This window comes from Puma concolor, chromosome D1 (genome assembly GCF_028749965.1).
Source record: "Puma concolor isolate L17-30 chromosome D1, mPumCon1.1.hap2, whole genome shotgun sequence".
Classification (NCBI taxonomy): domain Eukaryota; kingdom Metazoa; phylum Chordata; class Mammalia; order Carnivora; family Felidae; genus Puma; species Puma concolor.
In genome coordinates, this window is record NC_141676.1 from 114,425,248 (window position 1) to 114,438,250 (window position 13,003).

The 13,003-nt window shown below is 43.3% G+C and overlaps 1 long non-coding RNA gene across 1 annotated transcript; it reads right to left on the reverse strand.

Moving 5' to 3' along the window:
- Window positions 1-4,288: 4,288 nt before the first annotated feature.
- Window positions 4,289-11,799, reverse strand: LOC147577005 (uncharacterized). The gene is made up of 3 exons (XR_015240604.1): window positions 11,603-11,799; window positions 8,131-8,295; window positions 4,289-4,927 (listed from the first exon to the last, which is right to left on the reverse strand). It is a non-coding gene; the product is annotated as an uncharacterized LOC147577005 (long non-coding RNA).
- Window positions 11,800-13,003: the final 1,204 nt, after the last annotated feature.

A 13,003-nucleotide genomic window follows, 5' to 3' on the forward strand; every position in this document is an offset into this window, starting at 1 on the left:
TCTCATTACACGCCATTGACTTTCCAGGATAATGACACCTTGCATTCTTTTTTGCTTTTAGGCTACTTCTTTTTGCCAGCAGCGCTTTTGAAAGATAAAAATATTGAACTCGCCTTACCGCCGGGTGCTGCTCTACATGCTCAGAGGTTATTGAGAGGTTATTTTCGTTCGACTGTCTTTGTGGTCAAGGCAATATTCATGAAACTCTTCGTGAGCTCGTCACGTGTACTTGTGGTTCATTCACCCACCTCGAGCCAAGCCCCTCTTTTAGCCTCCAGAACAATCATCATAAAGTCTCCTGAGGCCTTAACTCTATCCCTTGATAGTTCCAGGAAATGACAAAGCCTGCTTCGTTTAAAAAACAGTAATGAGTACGTGTAAAGGTCCTCAATTTCCCTCTCGTAGCTCAAAGTGTGGCCTAGTTTTATCTATCTTTATCACCTTCATTCTCATGTTGGTAAAGGAACTGCCTTACTCTGTGTTAAGGTCAAGACCTCTACCTGTTCAATCTTGCACCTATTTCCCACTAGGTTCTAAACAACTGTCCCTTGAATTATCCCTACTCTTATTCGTTTTATCCCTCCCCGGTTTCTCTTACTTCTAAGTGGACAGATACACTCAAAATCTCCACCCCACCCTCAATCCTTCACTCTAGCCTCCACAGATACTGTCCCATCTCTGTGGTTTCCATCACTATCCATTCTTTCAGAGAATATGTCGTTGATTCCACACCATCTCTGCAATTGACTCAAATTTGTTTTTGTTCTTGACAACTGAAATGAAATTACTTTAACAGAGTCTCTCCTGCTCATTGGCTCAACACGGTTTTATTCACTAACACACTCCTAAAGCCTCATACTTCGTAGACGTTCAGCGTAACTTTGCTGCATCAAGTAAGGATCAAATTATTCTCAAAACTCTTAGCAAAGCGTTCAAAGACCTCAATAACCGGTCCCAAATATATTTCTAGTCTCATCTCTTGCTATTTCAGATGATGTATCATCTGTTTCCACCAAATTGAGCAGGCTCTGAGCTCTGTGTGTCTTTGTTGGTTTGTTCCTGGAAGAAATCTCTCCTTCCACCGCCCCCCCCCCACCGCCTATTAAATATTATGCAGAGGCATTAGAAAACAGTGAGAGCTAAGCACAGATGTCAGATCACCTAAATTCAAACTTGACTATATTACATACCATCTGTATCAACTATTGTTCTTACCTACCTACTCTCCGAGAATCATTTGAAATGTCTTCCTTTGTTATAATCACCGGGAGATAAAGGAGCACTTCTCTCTTCACCCCACCCAGCATTACAGGGGCTTTTGTCATCTTATGTCCTCATTAGATTGGAAGTTCCTACAAGATCCGGACCGTGTCCCACAAATCCTGGTCTTCTCCTGCCTCTCCTTCCTCCTTGAAGACAGTCTTTTGCAATCTATTGAGCAATTGCCTAGTCTTCCTGGGAGGGGCTCTACTAAGCTCAGCTGGATATTAGCTAGAGGAGTGGAAGATGGGGGCAAGATCAGGGCTAGGATTGATACTGTTTCCTCAAGTTCTAGAGAGAAATAGAAAACAAGTGTGAGCCTTGATTTGGAGCAAAGATTTAGAAAATCGAAATCAGTCTCCGAGTGCATACTGTGATGGGTTGATTCGATGAAGCTAAGTATATACCCACCTTGAAGTGGGGAGAGAGGTGTTAGAGTACCTCTTACTCGATGAGTCCGTGTGTGAGGAGATTCTAAAATCCAATTGATCTGAGAGGTTAATTGAAAGTCAAAAAAGGGGCACCTGGGTGGCTATGTCAGGTAAGCCTCCAACTTCGGCTCGGGTCACCATCTCACCGTTCATGAGTTCTAGCCCCATGTGGGGCTCTATGCTGACAGCTCAGAGCCTGGAGCCTGCTTCGGATTCTGTGTGTCCCTCTCTCCCTGTTTCTCCCCTGCTCACGCTCTGTCTCTCTCCAAAACAAATAAACATTAAAAAAATTTAAAGATACAAGGAGGGCAGGGAATGTAACATCTGGTCACCAAATCTAGTGGCTTATATGGAGAAATAAGAGGCAAGGAAATAAGGCAAAAATGAGCCAAGAGCCAGAGGGGTTATTGAGTGAGAGGTATTGATGTAAGCATAAAAAAGCTTTGTGGGCTGAACAGTTAGAACAGTTGACAGTAAGCAGTGACATTCAACAACCAAAAGAGTAGTGATCATTTTCCTGGTTGTCTGGGTTGGGACAGTGGTTAAGATCTAGGAGGCTGAACAGACAGTGTATTTGGGAAGATGTTAATCAAAAATGCAAGCATTCAGTCCGAACAGGAGTTAATATGAAGGCATTTGGGGAGGGCAATAAAAAGGTGCAAGAGAGGAAACCAGGTAAGAACAAAGACCACAATTTCGAAGTTGAGCTCGAGAAGCAGAGCCTGTACAATTATCCGGATTCTTGTGACTGTTGCCTGGGGCGTGTCTAGGAATTGACCTGAATATTTAAGATTAACTCCCTCCAATCAAGATTCCCCAGTAGATAGACAGGGTCCTAGGTCATGTTCTTTCGCGGATTTAATACATAACCTCGGGAAGTGGGATCCCCAAGTTAGGCAACTGTGAAATCAGAAAGGCAAAAATTACAGCTTTAGGGGGAGGGGGAAGGAGGGAAAGACAATGAAAATTCATAGAGAATTGCCACTCTAACTTGAATAGTGGCAGGAAGATATGTTTGCTGGAAAGAATAGGAACGTGGCAGAAAAAAAAGATTTGGTGTGGGAGCTGGAGCCCCAGCCTGGCGAACAGAAAGCTTATGGGGGACGACAGACCCACCGAGGTGAGCGTCCACCTCACTGAGCTGGATGCCAAACATGAACCAGGAGCTTCTGCAATCACAGGCCAGCGGGGGGAAGGCACAGGGTCTTCTTCGGATTCTCTGGAGTGTTACCTGCTGTATCTCACCTGAAAGGCCGTTTCCACGCCCAGGCAGATGCAGTTGAGTGTTTGAGGGTGCTGGCTCGGCAAGCCGCACTGGACTCTGAATCCTCCTGGCTCCGCCCTCTTTTGACCATGTGATGTAAAAGAAGTTCCCCAGTATGATTTTGGAGACATGGGTGGGAGCGGGGGGTGGTGGACAGGATATATCAATTATTCAACATTTAGGCGCCCAGACACCTGACGTGGGACCTCTCTCGACCGAGCCAGCTTGGAGAAGGGAGTGCTCTTCTTCTCATTCCTAACACGACTGTCATCTTCCAAGCACTGCAAGGATATTACGAGATCCAGAGAGTTCTCCGAGTGGTTGAGGCCAGAGACATCTGTGCGGTTTTAGGGGACCGAAGCCTGGAGCACGTGGCAACTTCGAATGATGCAAAAACTGATAGAAAGACACCACTTAAAGAATTCAGAAAATTGGCAGGAAAATACGGAATTAGCAAAAGTTCTATTAATGTTTACTTGACTTCATTTTTAACCAAGCTGCTGGAGATCTAGGTAACGTACATATTATCAAGGTTAGCCTCTATAACGGCTTTATGAAATACATGTGATTTCAAATATAATCTCAATGCTACAGAACACTAAGGATCAAAGTGGTGAAAGAAACACGCCCAAGATCGCAAAGCGATAGAAACTAAAAGCATGGTTTTCGGCTGAATTTTATCTTTCCCTATGTCACATTCTTTCCCTCACCTATTCACCTGTTCCTAGCAGTAACAGATATATTTGAAGATAATAAAACTACGTTTCTTTGAAAATGTCCCGTTTCTGTGCCAGCTCAGCCCATCCAGCAGGGTGCCCTGGAAAGGGTGACTGCTGTTTCCAGCTACTTGTATGTACTCTGTTTTCAAGGAATAGCATCTGGAGAAAATACCCAGCTGGCGTCTCTTCTGCTTAACAGAAAATGGCGTCTCTCCTTTAACTTTGTGTATCTTCTGCCAAATAGTCTTACTCCTCCAAATTCTAAGCCAACCACGCAGCAGTCATTAGCTGCAAGGATGTGCATGAAGTCCCCACCTCCCCCTCCCTCCAGTCACCAGGCAAGCAAGCCCTCTAATGACTCGTTCCAGAGACCTCACTTTCTGCATGGACCCCACTTTGACACATGCCTTATAACCATCTTACTCTTAACAGGTGTGTTGGGCAGGTGGTACTACGCATTACAAAAATGCACATGCATCAGAGTTAGAGCTGATTCTGCATCCCCGTTTTCGGGGTTCATTGCCGCGCGACCTTGGGCAAGTCACTGCGTCTCTAAACTCCACCTTCTTTATCCATATAATATTATGTATCTCTCCCAGTGGAACACAGCTACATGAGGTTTTGCATTTGTTTTATTCATCTCCGTCTCTAACATCTACCACGGGCTTGGCACATAGTACATACTTAGTAAATACTTCACTGAACAACAAGTTTCTAGTCATTAGGCTGTCATAAGCGCTTAGTTCTGTGTTAATCTGTACATTCATAGCCCCATCTAATCTGTACAAGTGTCCTTTAATGGAGGCATTGTTTTTGTTTATAGATGAAGACACCGAGGCTATAAAAATTTACGAGCTTTAATCAAGATTACGTAGCAAATCAGCATTCAAACCCGGGCCCGCCAGCTTGAATCCGTCTCATGACAGACGTATTTCAGGTATGTGCCTCCGTAGTAGATGTTGTGGTTTCAGTGTTCGTATCCCCTCAGAATTCACCTCTAAAAGATCAAGTTTTCTTACTGCAATCACATAAGGGCTAGTTTTATTTTTCTGGCTGAGGGAGCACACGTGGCCGACACGCAGAGCAAGCCAGAAGCGCCAGAAAATTAATGTCCTCGCAAGCAGCCATCAAATCAATGACAGATGGAAAGCTGGAAAAAAAATCTCAACTGTTTCACCCTTTGGTTCGATAACTTTAAAGCATTTTCTGTGGTGTCTCCTACGGGCTTGAGCCCTGTTGCTCACAGGAATAGCCTGCAAAAGAGCAGAGAAATGATCTAGGGTTCACGGGTGAACGCCACCCAACTATGCTTCATCTGGATATGCCAATTTCTTCATCGGTCTCACTGTGAATATCCCCACTAAGCGGGAGGGCTTTTGGATGCATTAGGCATTTTCAAGACTTATCTATGTCAAGATACCATACTAATATCCTGCAAAAGGCAAAGATGTGGGTGCTCTTGGTGGTTTTATGTATATATTCTATTTTGTAACAGTCATAAAATCTGTTGGAAGATTATTTCTAAGAAGTGACTGACTTCAAATGCTAGGTCAAAATCTGCAGCTTATAACGAATACCTAAAAATGTATTCTGTGTCAATTCCTTTTGCTTATATATTTTGCCACCAAATATGATATTTTTATTCAACTTTACAGCAAGCATTACTGAAGTTTCTAGAGTGTTTCATATTCAGCCATTTCATTAACATCCATCTTTCCTGAACTTTATTATTGATCCATAAGTAAGTTAGTCTGCCTTTCAGCAGAGCTTATAGATCAGTCTGGGAAATAAACTCAGAAGTAGAATTCAGGGTACACTCAGTGTAATTTTCCACTGAGGTTTGGAAAATTCAACCATGCCCTATTAGTTTCATTTCGTGAGTAGCCTGTGTATTCTCCCAAATAAACTTTTTTGAAGCAACTTGGTTGACAGAAAACCAATGGTAAAATAGACTGTGTAAAGTCCAGAATTCTGTAGAAAGGAATTGTAACATGAATGGGAGGAAATAGATGCAAACTATGGGCCTCTGAATAACACGGCACAAGAACATTTAATCAGGATCTAAGGGCTGACTTTAATTCCAAGAGAGCGGCATATCTGCTCCACCCACCACCCAATTTCAGGGCCTGGCTTGGTGCCTGGCCCAGAGGAGGTGCTAAATGATTTGTCAGACTAATTGATGAAGTATAGCAATGCATATTTTCTTGGAAAACATTGGCCCATTCTTAAGGCCTCCATATTAAACTAGAGGCTCAGGCAGGAAACTCACTATAGTTAATGTCAAATTACCTAAGTTTTATTTCTGCAAAGGTTTTAAGAACTATCTACGTCTCGTGGCAAGCGATACCATTAATTTCAGAAACAGATTTTCATAGGGAATAGTAGCAATTACTCATCCAATGGCCAAATCTACAACCACCTTCAAATAAGGCCCAGATTCCTGAGCACTACAAGAAAGGTGGCAATAAAATTAAACTCGGACCCCATACCGATCGGCTTGAACCATTTTCTTTGCCCTGTTCTTGCTCTTTGTTGCCTACCCCCATCTCTACCTGGCTTTTAACCTTCTTGAACTGTCTAGCAGCCCACGGAATAGGTTCCCCTGGGATTGTCAATAGCCACAAATGCAACAAAACACATCCTAAACCAAAAAGTATGATGTTCCAGTTAAAGAGACTGCATTAATAATGTAGTAATGAAAAGGTGGAGGTATAAACTCCCAGGGATAGAATGAATCAATCATGAGAATAAAAGGCACAGCATAGGCAAAACGGTCACAGTGTCGCAGATAGTGTTGCACGGTGACAGATGTTGGCTACACTTGTGGTGAGCACAGCACAACATTCAAATGGAACTGGAGGAATCACTACGCTGTACATCTATCAGCAATGTAACATTGTGTGTCAACTCTCCTTTGGTAACAAAAAAAGGAAACAGAATGTGGTAACGAAGTATGTGGTGCATAATGTAGTAAAGAGGAAAAAATGATCTCTGCCAGGGCATTTTTGCCTCAGTGGTAGACCCTTGAGTCCTGATGTTTTTGTGTTTCCTGAATGCAGACACATTCGTTTGGGTTTACCTGTGTCCATAACAGTAATGGGAAACTGCATTACTAGGAAAAGTTCCAATTTGTTATATGATGATGCTGATGCTGATGATGGTGACGGTGATGGTGGGGATGATGATGGTGGTGGTGGTGATGATGGTGATGATGGTGATGGTGATGATGATGGTGATGATGGTGATGGTGATGATGATGGTGATGATGATGATGATGGTGTTGGTGATGGTGATGGTGATGGTGATGGTGATGGTGATGATGATGGTGATGGTGATCATGATGATGGTGATGATGATGATGGTGATGATGATGGTGATGATGATGGTGATGATGGTGATGATGATGATGGTGGTCGAGGTGATGATTCTGATTATTACTATTATTATATTGTCCTCTTATTCAGTATATTTGCCCACAATTAAACCGAGTGTCTTCATGACTTTAAATAATAAATTCAGCCTTTCAATGCCTCCTGCTTTTGTAAATCTGTAAAGAAGTAGGACCTTTTTAAATGAAACCATCTACATAAAGGACAGAGAGAAATGTTGACACGATGAGCTCAGCACTGAGCACGTAATGCATATTTAATATATAATTTGAATCAAATTGAATTAATTTATTCCAATTACCGTCCTCTGGTTTTGCATTTTTCATAAATTCTTTCACTTGAAGGATAATAACTTTGAACAACTTTTAGATTTTTATCAAGCTAAATCATGCATGTATTCTTATCCCTCCTGGAAGAATTTGTTTTGACAGTCTCATACTTCAGATGGGCCCATTTTGCATATAGGCCTTTTGACCATTTTTTAAGGAACGTCATTTAGAAATATTCTCTTGTTTAATCATAAGACAGAGATTGTTCGACCTTAAGGATCAAATATAAACAGTGGCAGAACTATCTGAGTGTCTGATACCAGTTTCCCATTATCAACGAGTTACACGGCCCTGACAACAATTAGACACAAACACGAAATAGCTTCGCATGCATTATTTGTCACTGGTATTTCTCATTATTATTACAAGCACTTTGACTGGAACAAACACTAATATTGCTTCCACGCTATTTATTTTTATCTACGTATTTTCTATTTTGGCTTTCCCCTCTCTATAATATAACTTTCTAGAAATAATTCTTAAGCAGAGAGTAGAGTGTATCTCCCTGCCATATGGATTGATTACTACATCTGATAATAATCAAATGTAGAGAATTCTCATCTGTTGTAATTTCAAATGCATAGATGTTGTTTCATGGGCAATGTACGCAAAGAAAATATAGACCAATTTGGTGTAAAAACAGTGGCTCACCAGTGTTTATGTGACAGCCCCTGAGAGCTACCATGCCCCTGCCACACCCCATATCATTTCTCACAAAAATTCCAACTAAATACCAACCTAGAAGAAGAGCAGAGAAGGAGGAGCAGATGTGGGTAGCACCTTTCCGTGCACCTGCAGCTCACCACCACTCCAGTCCAGAGCTCCCCGGAGCAGGACGTAAGCCTCTCCTAAGGGCTGGCAAAGGCAGGAGGTAGTGTGCCTCCATCATCAAACTGGGAGATGCTGGTCAGAAATATAAAGCCATTATTAACTGATGAATAAGTAGATTTGTCCTATGTAGCACCCAGGCGCCCAAAATGGTAGCGCATTTTTCCTACCCAAACCATTCTACTTCTTAGCGCATTGATCTTAAAGGATCCCTGATAGCCAGGCCTACTCTTTCCAGTCAGATTTAGATGAGTCCGTTATGCTAGATGCGCAGCACATACAGTGACTTCTTTGTCTTCTTTCCTTGCCTCTATGTCGTAAACCCTGAGACCAAAGTCTGTGCCTTGTTTCCTATTGTATCGCCCCGTCTCTAAGATCACTACACTTTGAAACTGTTAAACTTCTAGAATGAAGTGAATGCATTTAAGATTAACTTATGTGTTCTTACAAAGAAAAAATAATGACGGAGTTTTTCCTACAAGGAGATCCAATAACTCATGGAGTCATACTAAAAGTTATTAAGATGCTATCAAGAAATAATTATTTTACACGAAATGTAGTATGGCAAAAACTGCGGTCATAGCAACATAATCAGCATGTGTTAAGCGTAGTGCAAGTCATTGCCTCCAAGTTTGTCCACTTAAATGAACTTCAAATTTAAATCATTCTCCTTGTATCTTCTTAGAAAGGAGAGCCTTGGGCACCTGGGTGGCTCATTCCATTAACCATCTGGCTCTTCATTTCCTGTCAGGTCTTGATCTCATGGTCATGGGATCAAGCCTTGTGGCAGGCTCCACGCTGACAGCACGGAGCCTGCTTGGGATTGTCTCTCTCTCTCTCTCTCTCTGCCCCTCCCCTGCTCATGCTTTTTCTCAATCCATAAATAGACTCTATTTAAAAAAATTGCTCTTGGGGCGCCTGGGTGGCTCAGTCAGTTAAGCGGTTGACTTCGGCTCAGGTCATGATCTCGCGGTCCGTGAGTTTGAGTCCCGCATCGGGCTCTCTGCTGACAGCTCAGAGCCTGGAGCCTGCGTCAGATCCTGTGTTTCCCTCTCTCTGACCCTCCCCCATTCATGCTCTGTCTCTCTCTGTCTCAAAAATAAATAAACATTAAAAAAAAAATTTAAAAGGGGCGCCTGGGTGGCGCAGTGGGTTGGCGTCCGACTTCAGCCAGGGCACGATCTCGCGGTCCGTGAGTTCGAGCCCCGCGTCGGGCTCTGGGCTGATGGCTCAGAGCCTGGAGCCTGTTTCCAATTCTGTGTCTCCCTCTCTCTCTGCCCCTCCCCCGTTCATGCTCTGTCTCTCTCTGTCCCAAAAATAAATAAACGTTGAAAAAAAAAATTAAAAAAAAAATTTTAAAAAATTGCTCTTGTTCTGGGGCACCTGGGTGGCTCAGTCGGTTGAGCGTCTGACTTCAGCTCAGGTCACGATCTCATGGCTTGTGGGTTCGAGCCCCACATAGGGCTCTGTGCTGACAGCTCATAGACTGGAGCCTGCTTCAGATTCTATCTCTGTCTCTCTCTCTGCCCCTTCCCTGCTCATGCTCTCTCTCAATGCACAAATAAACTTTATTAAAAAAAAATTGCTCTCATTCTAAAAATAAAAGACAGGAATAGCCTTTTGTGGTAGCCCACTTACAATCTCAAACACATAAAACACTTCTTTTATTTAGGTATTGCATATGAAAATGCTGGTATTGCATACACACGTAAAAACATTTCCTTCATTTAGTTATTGCATACGAATATGTTAGTGTTGTATGTTCACTAATATTTTACTAAAAACAATTTTGGGGTGTAGAATATTATTTTCTAGGAATTTGAAAAACATTAAATTTTTTAAAATATTTATTTATTTTTGACACAGAGAGAGAGACAGAGCATGAGCGGGGGAGGGGCAGAGAGAGAGGGAGACACAGAATCGGAAGCAGGCTCCAGGCTCCGAGGCATCAGCACAGAGCCCGACGCAGGGCTTGAACTCACAGACTGTGAGATCATGACCGGAGCTGAAGTCAGACACCCAACCGACTGATCCACCCAGGCACCCCTGAAAAACATTTTTATCGTTATTTATTAATTTTTTTTAGTGTCACACGAGTTTAGAATTGACCTCCCTACAGTCATAGACAGTTGTGAGCTCCATTAACTAAAATGGCAGTGCAGAATTGGGCCAGTCCTTCCTTCATGAACTGGAGTCTCTTTGACGTGGAAATGCTGATGTCTTGGTGATTATTCTTCTGCCAAACTGACCTCAGAGTCTAAAATATTTTCCTAATGACAAATTTGACTCTTTTTTTTTTTTTTAACAGCAAATATTCTTCCCTTAATTGTGTTGTCTCTAAAGCCTTTTAAGCTTCTTTAGAAATTGATCGTGAGTGGTGAGGCCCTGACTGGACTGGTTTACATTGGTTCTTGACATAAAGAGTGATCACACTGCATGATAACCAGGCAAGCAGAAGCTGAAGAAACGGCACAGCAGAAATGCTCACCAGATGCCCGTCCTGTGCACACCGGGCCAAGACGCCATGACTCAGTAAGGCTGGGCATTTGGATGGAGAGGCCGCTGGCCACGACCTCAGCACAGTCCCCTGTGATCCTGCCCTTCCAGACCTTGTTCCAACTCCAACCCCAGCTCTCCTTTCTCTGTGGCCATGATGACTTCGTGTCTTGTCCTCTCATGTCTCCTTATTAATGTCCTCTTACGAACCCGTTTTGCCACTTGGAAGACTGCTGTTTCGGGCCCAGAGAAAGGGAGTGCCAGAAGTGTGAAAGCTCTTTCCACAAGGATCGATGACTTCTGGCAACCACTGTTTGTCCAGCATTCCACTGCTGTCACGCTTCCAGGGATGCGCCCTGCACCCTCCCCTCAGCCCTCAGATCTCGCCTTGCAGGGACTGCTCTGTTCCGGAGTTCCATTCGGTTGCTCCTGTGGAATTCTGCTGGAATACTGCACGGCACACACACCCAGGCCATCAGTATGTTGATTTACTCATGGCCTCCTTTGTTGGATGAGTTTTGGCTTCTTCCCAATGCCTCCTTGGCCCTCAAGACTGCCTGCGTAGGCCTGGTTCTTGAGAGAGAACTAAATTCAGACAGAACGACAATGGCTGTTTAAAAAGTCTTGTGCCCATTAGGGAAGCTGGGCACTGTTCCTACTGAAGCCTGAAGACGGATTGAGGCAAATGAGTGGAGCCTTGCACAGGGTCTGAACTCTGAGGAGAAACAGCAGGGTGTTGTGGAGATGAGTATTTGCTTTTGGTGGACCTGGGTTTGAGCAGCAGCTTAGTCATACCCTAACTATGTGACCTTCAGAAAGACATTAGAGTGGCCTGAGTTTCGATATTCTTTTTTGCAGAAGAGACAGAGGACAGTATTTACCTCACCTGGCTAGGGCAGCAGTAACTGTGTGCGTGGGTGACAGGTTCTCTGGAGAGCGCCTCCCACAGAACACACTGCGGAAGGGTGGCCTTATGATTGTCTGTTTCCGTGAGGTTCCACGTGGTCCTCCCATCAACTCTGCACTCCTCTGCTTCACTGACGCTGCCCGGGCTGGCCACACAGCACAGGGACAAACAGAAGACTACCTTGGGATAAATGCAATATTGAAGAGTACTCAGATATAAAAAAGGACAAGAACCGCACACACACACACACACACACACACACACACACACACACACTCACACACAAGAAAATAACCCTCCCTGTGTCAAAATTATGAGGTCTGGTTAACAACTAACATGAAGCCAGTCTGTACTTGTCAAGTAATAATTTAGGGGCAAACGAGCTGGCTTTTGTTGATTTTAAACATATCTTGTGTGGGGGAATGGCTGTTTTGATATCAGAGTCCCTTTTCCTACAGTGCCAAACCTTCCAAGAAAACTGTCACTCCTAGTAGATGTATTTCTCAAGTGAAAGCACTGAGCCTTTGAGGAAATAGGACTGCTTTTTGAGTCACACAATGTTTGTGAGAGTCACACACAATTCTGCTTTAATTCTGGGCTGTGCTGCGTCCTGCCTTTGCTCATGGCAGCGTTAGAAGGAAGATACCCCTCTTATTTCTGGATACACAATCCTGCTCATCCTTCCGGGTCCACAACTGATCACTTCACCTTCTCACAGTGCTTCCCAACCCCGCCCCTACCCCACACACACCTCCAGCTGATATAATTGCCCTCTCCTCTATACTCTCAAAGCACTTGATATGTTCATGCCTTCTGATAAATAACAATTTTGACTAGGGGCTGCTGATTCAGATACTTGCTCTAACTCCCTATCACATGTGACTTCAGAACTGGTTTTCTGCATGTGTGTTCATGCCAGACTCCATTTTAAGTTTCCAAACTCTTAGAGACATACCTCGAATATTGCAGAAGTTCAATGAATATTTAATGAATGCATGAATTTACCAGACAGTGGATCTTTCAGATTCTATTTTCTCTTATGGAAGAGACTGGGCTAATTTTGTTAATGATAGTAGGTGCTCAGGAGACATCTGGTTGGTGAACAATGGGTGGGACATCCATATGGCCCATGTTGACGTTCCCATTAGAGGAATGTTCCAATTAGGATCGTTTAGATCGGGAGAGAAACACAAGACGCAGCTCCATGACACATCTTGGCAGGCTTTTAAGAATTGGGAGAACCAGTCGTAAGCATCGCTGTGCAGAAATCACACAGTGCACCGAACATAATGAAATGTGTAATAAAAATTCTTCTTTCTTAATTCAGCACCATTGTTTTTTGCCCTTCTGCTCATTAGGCATTTACCTTCTTAATAAACT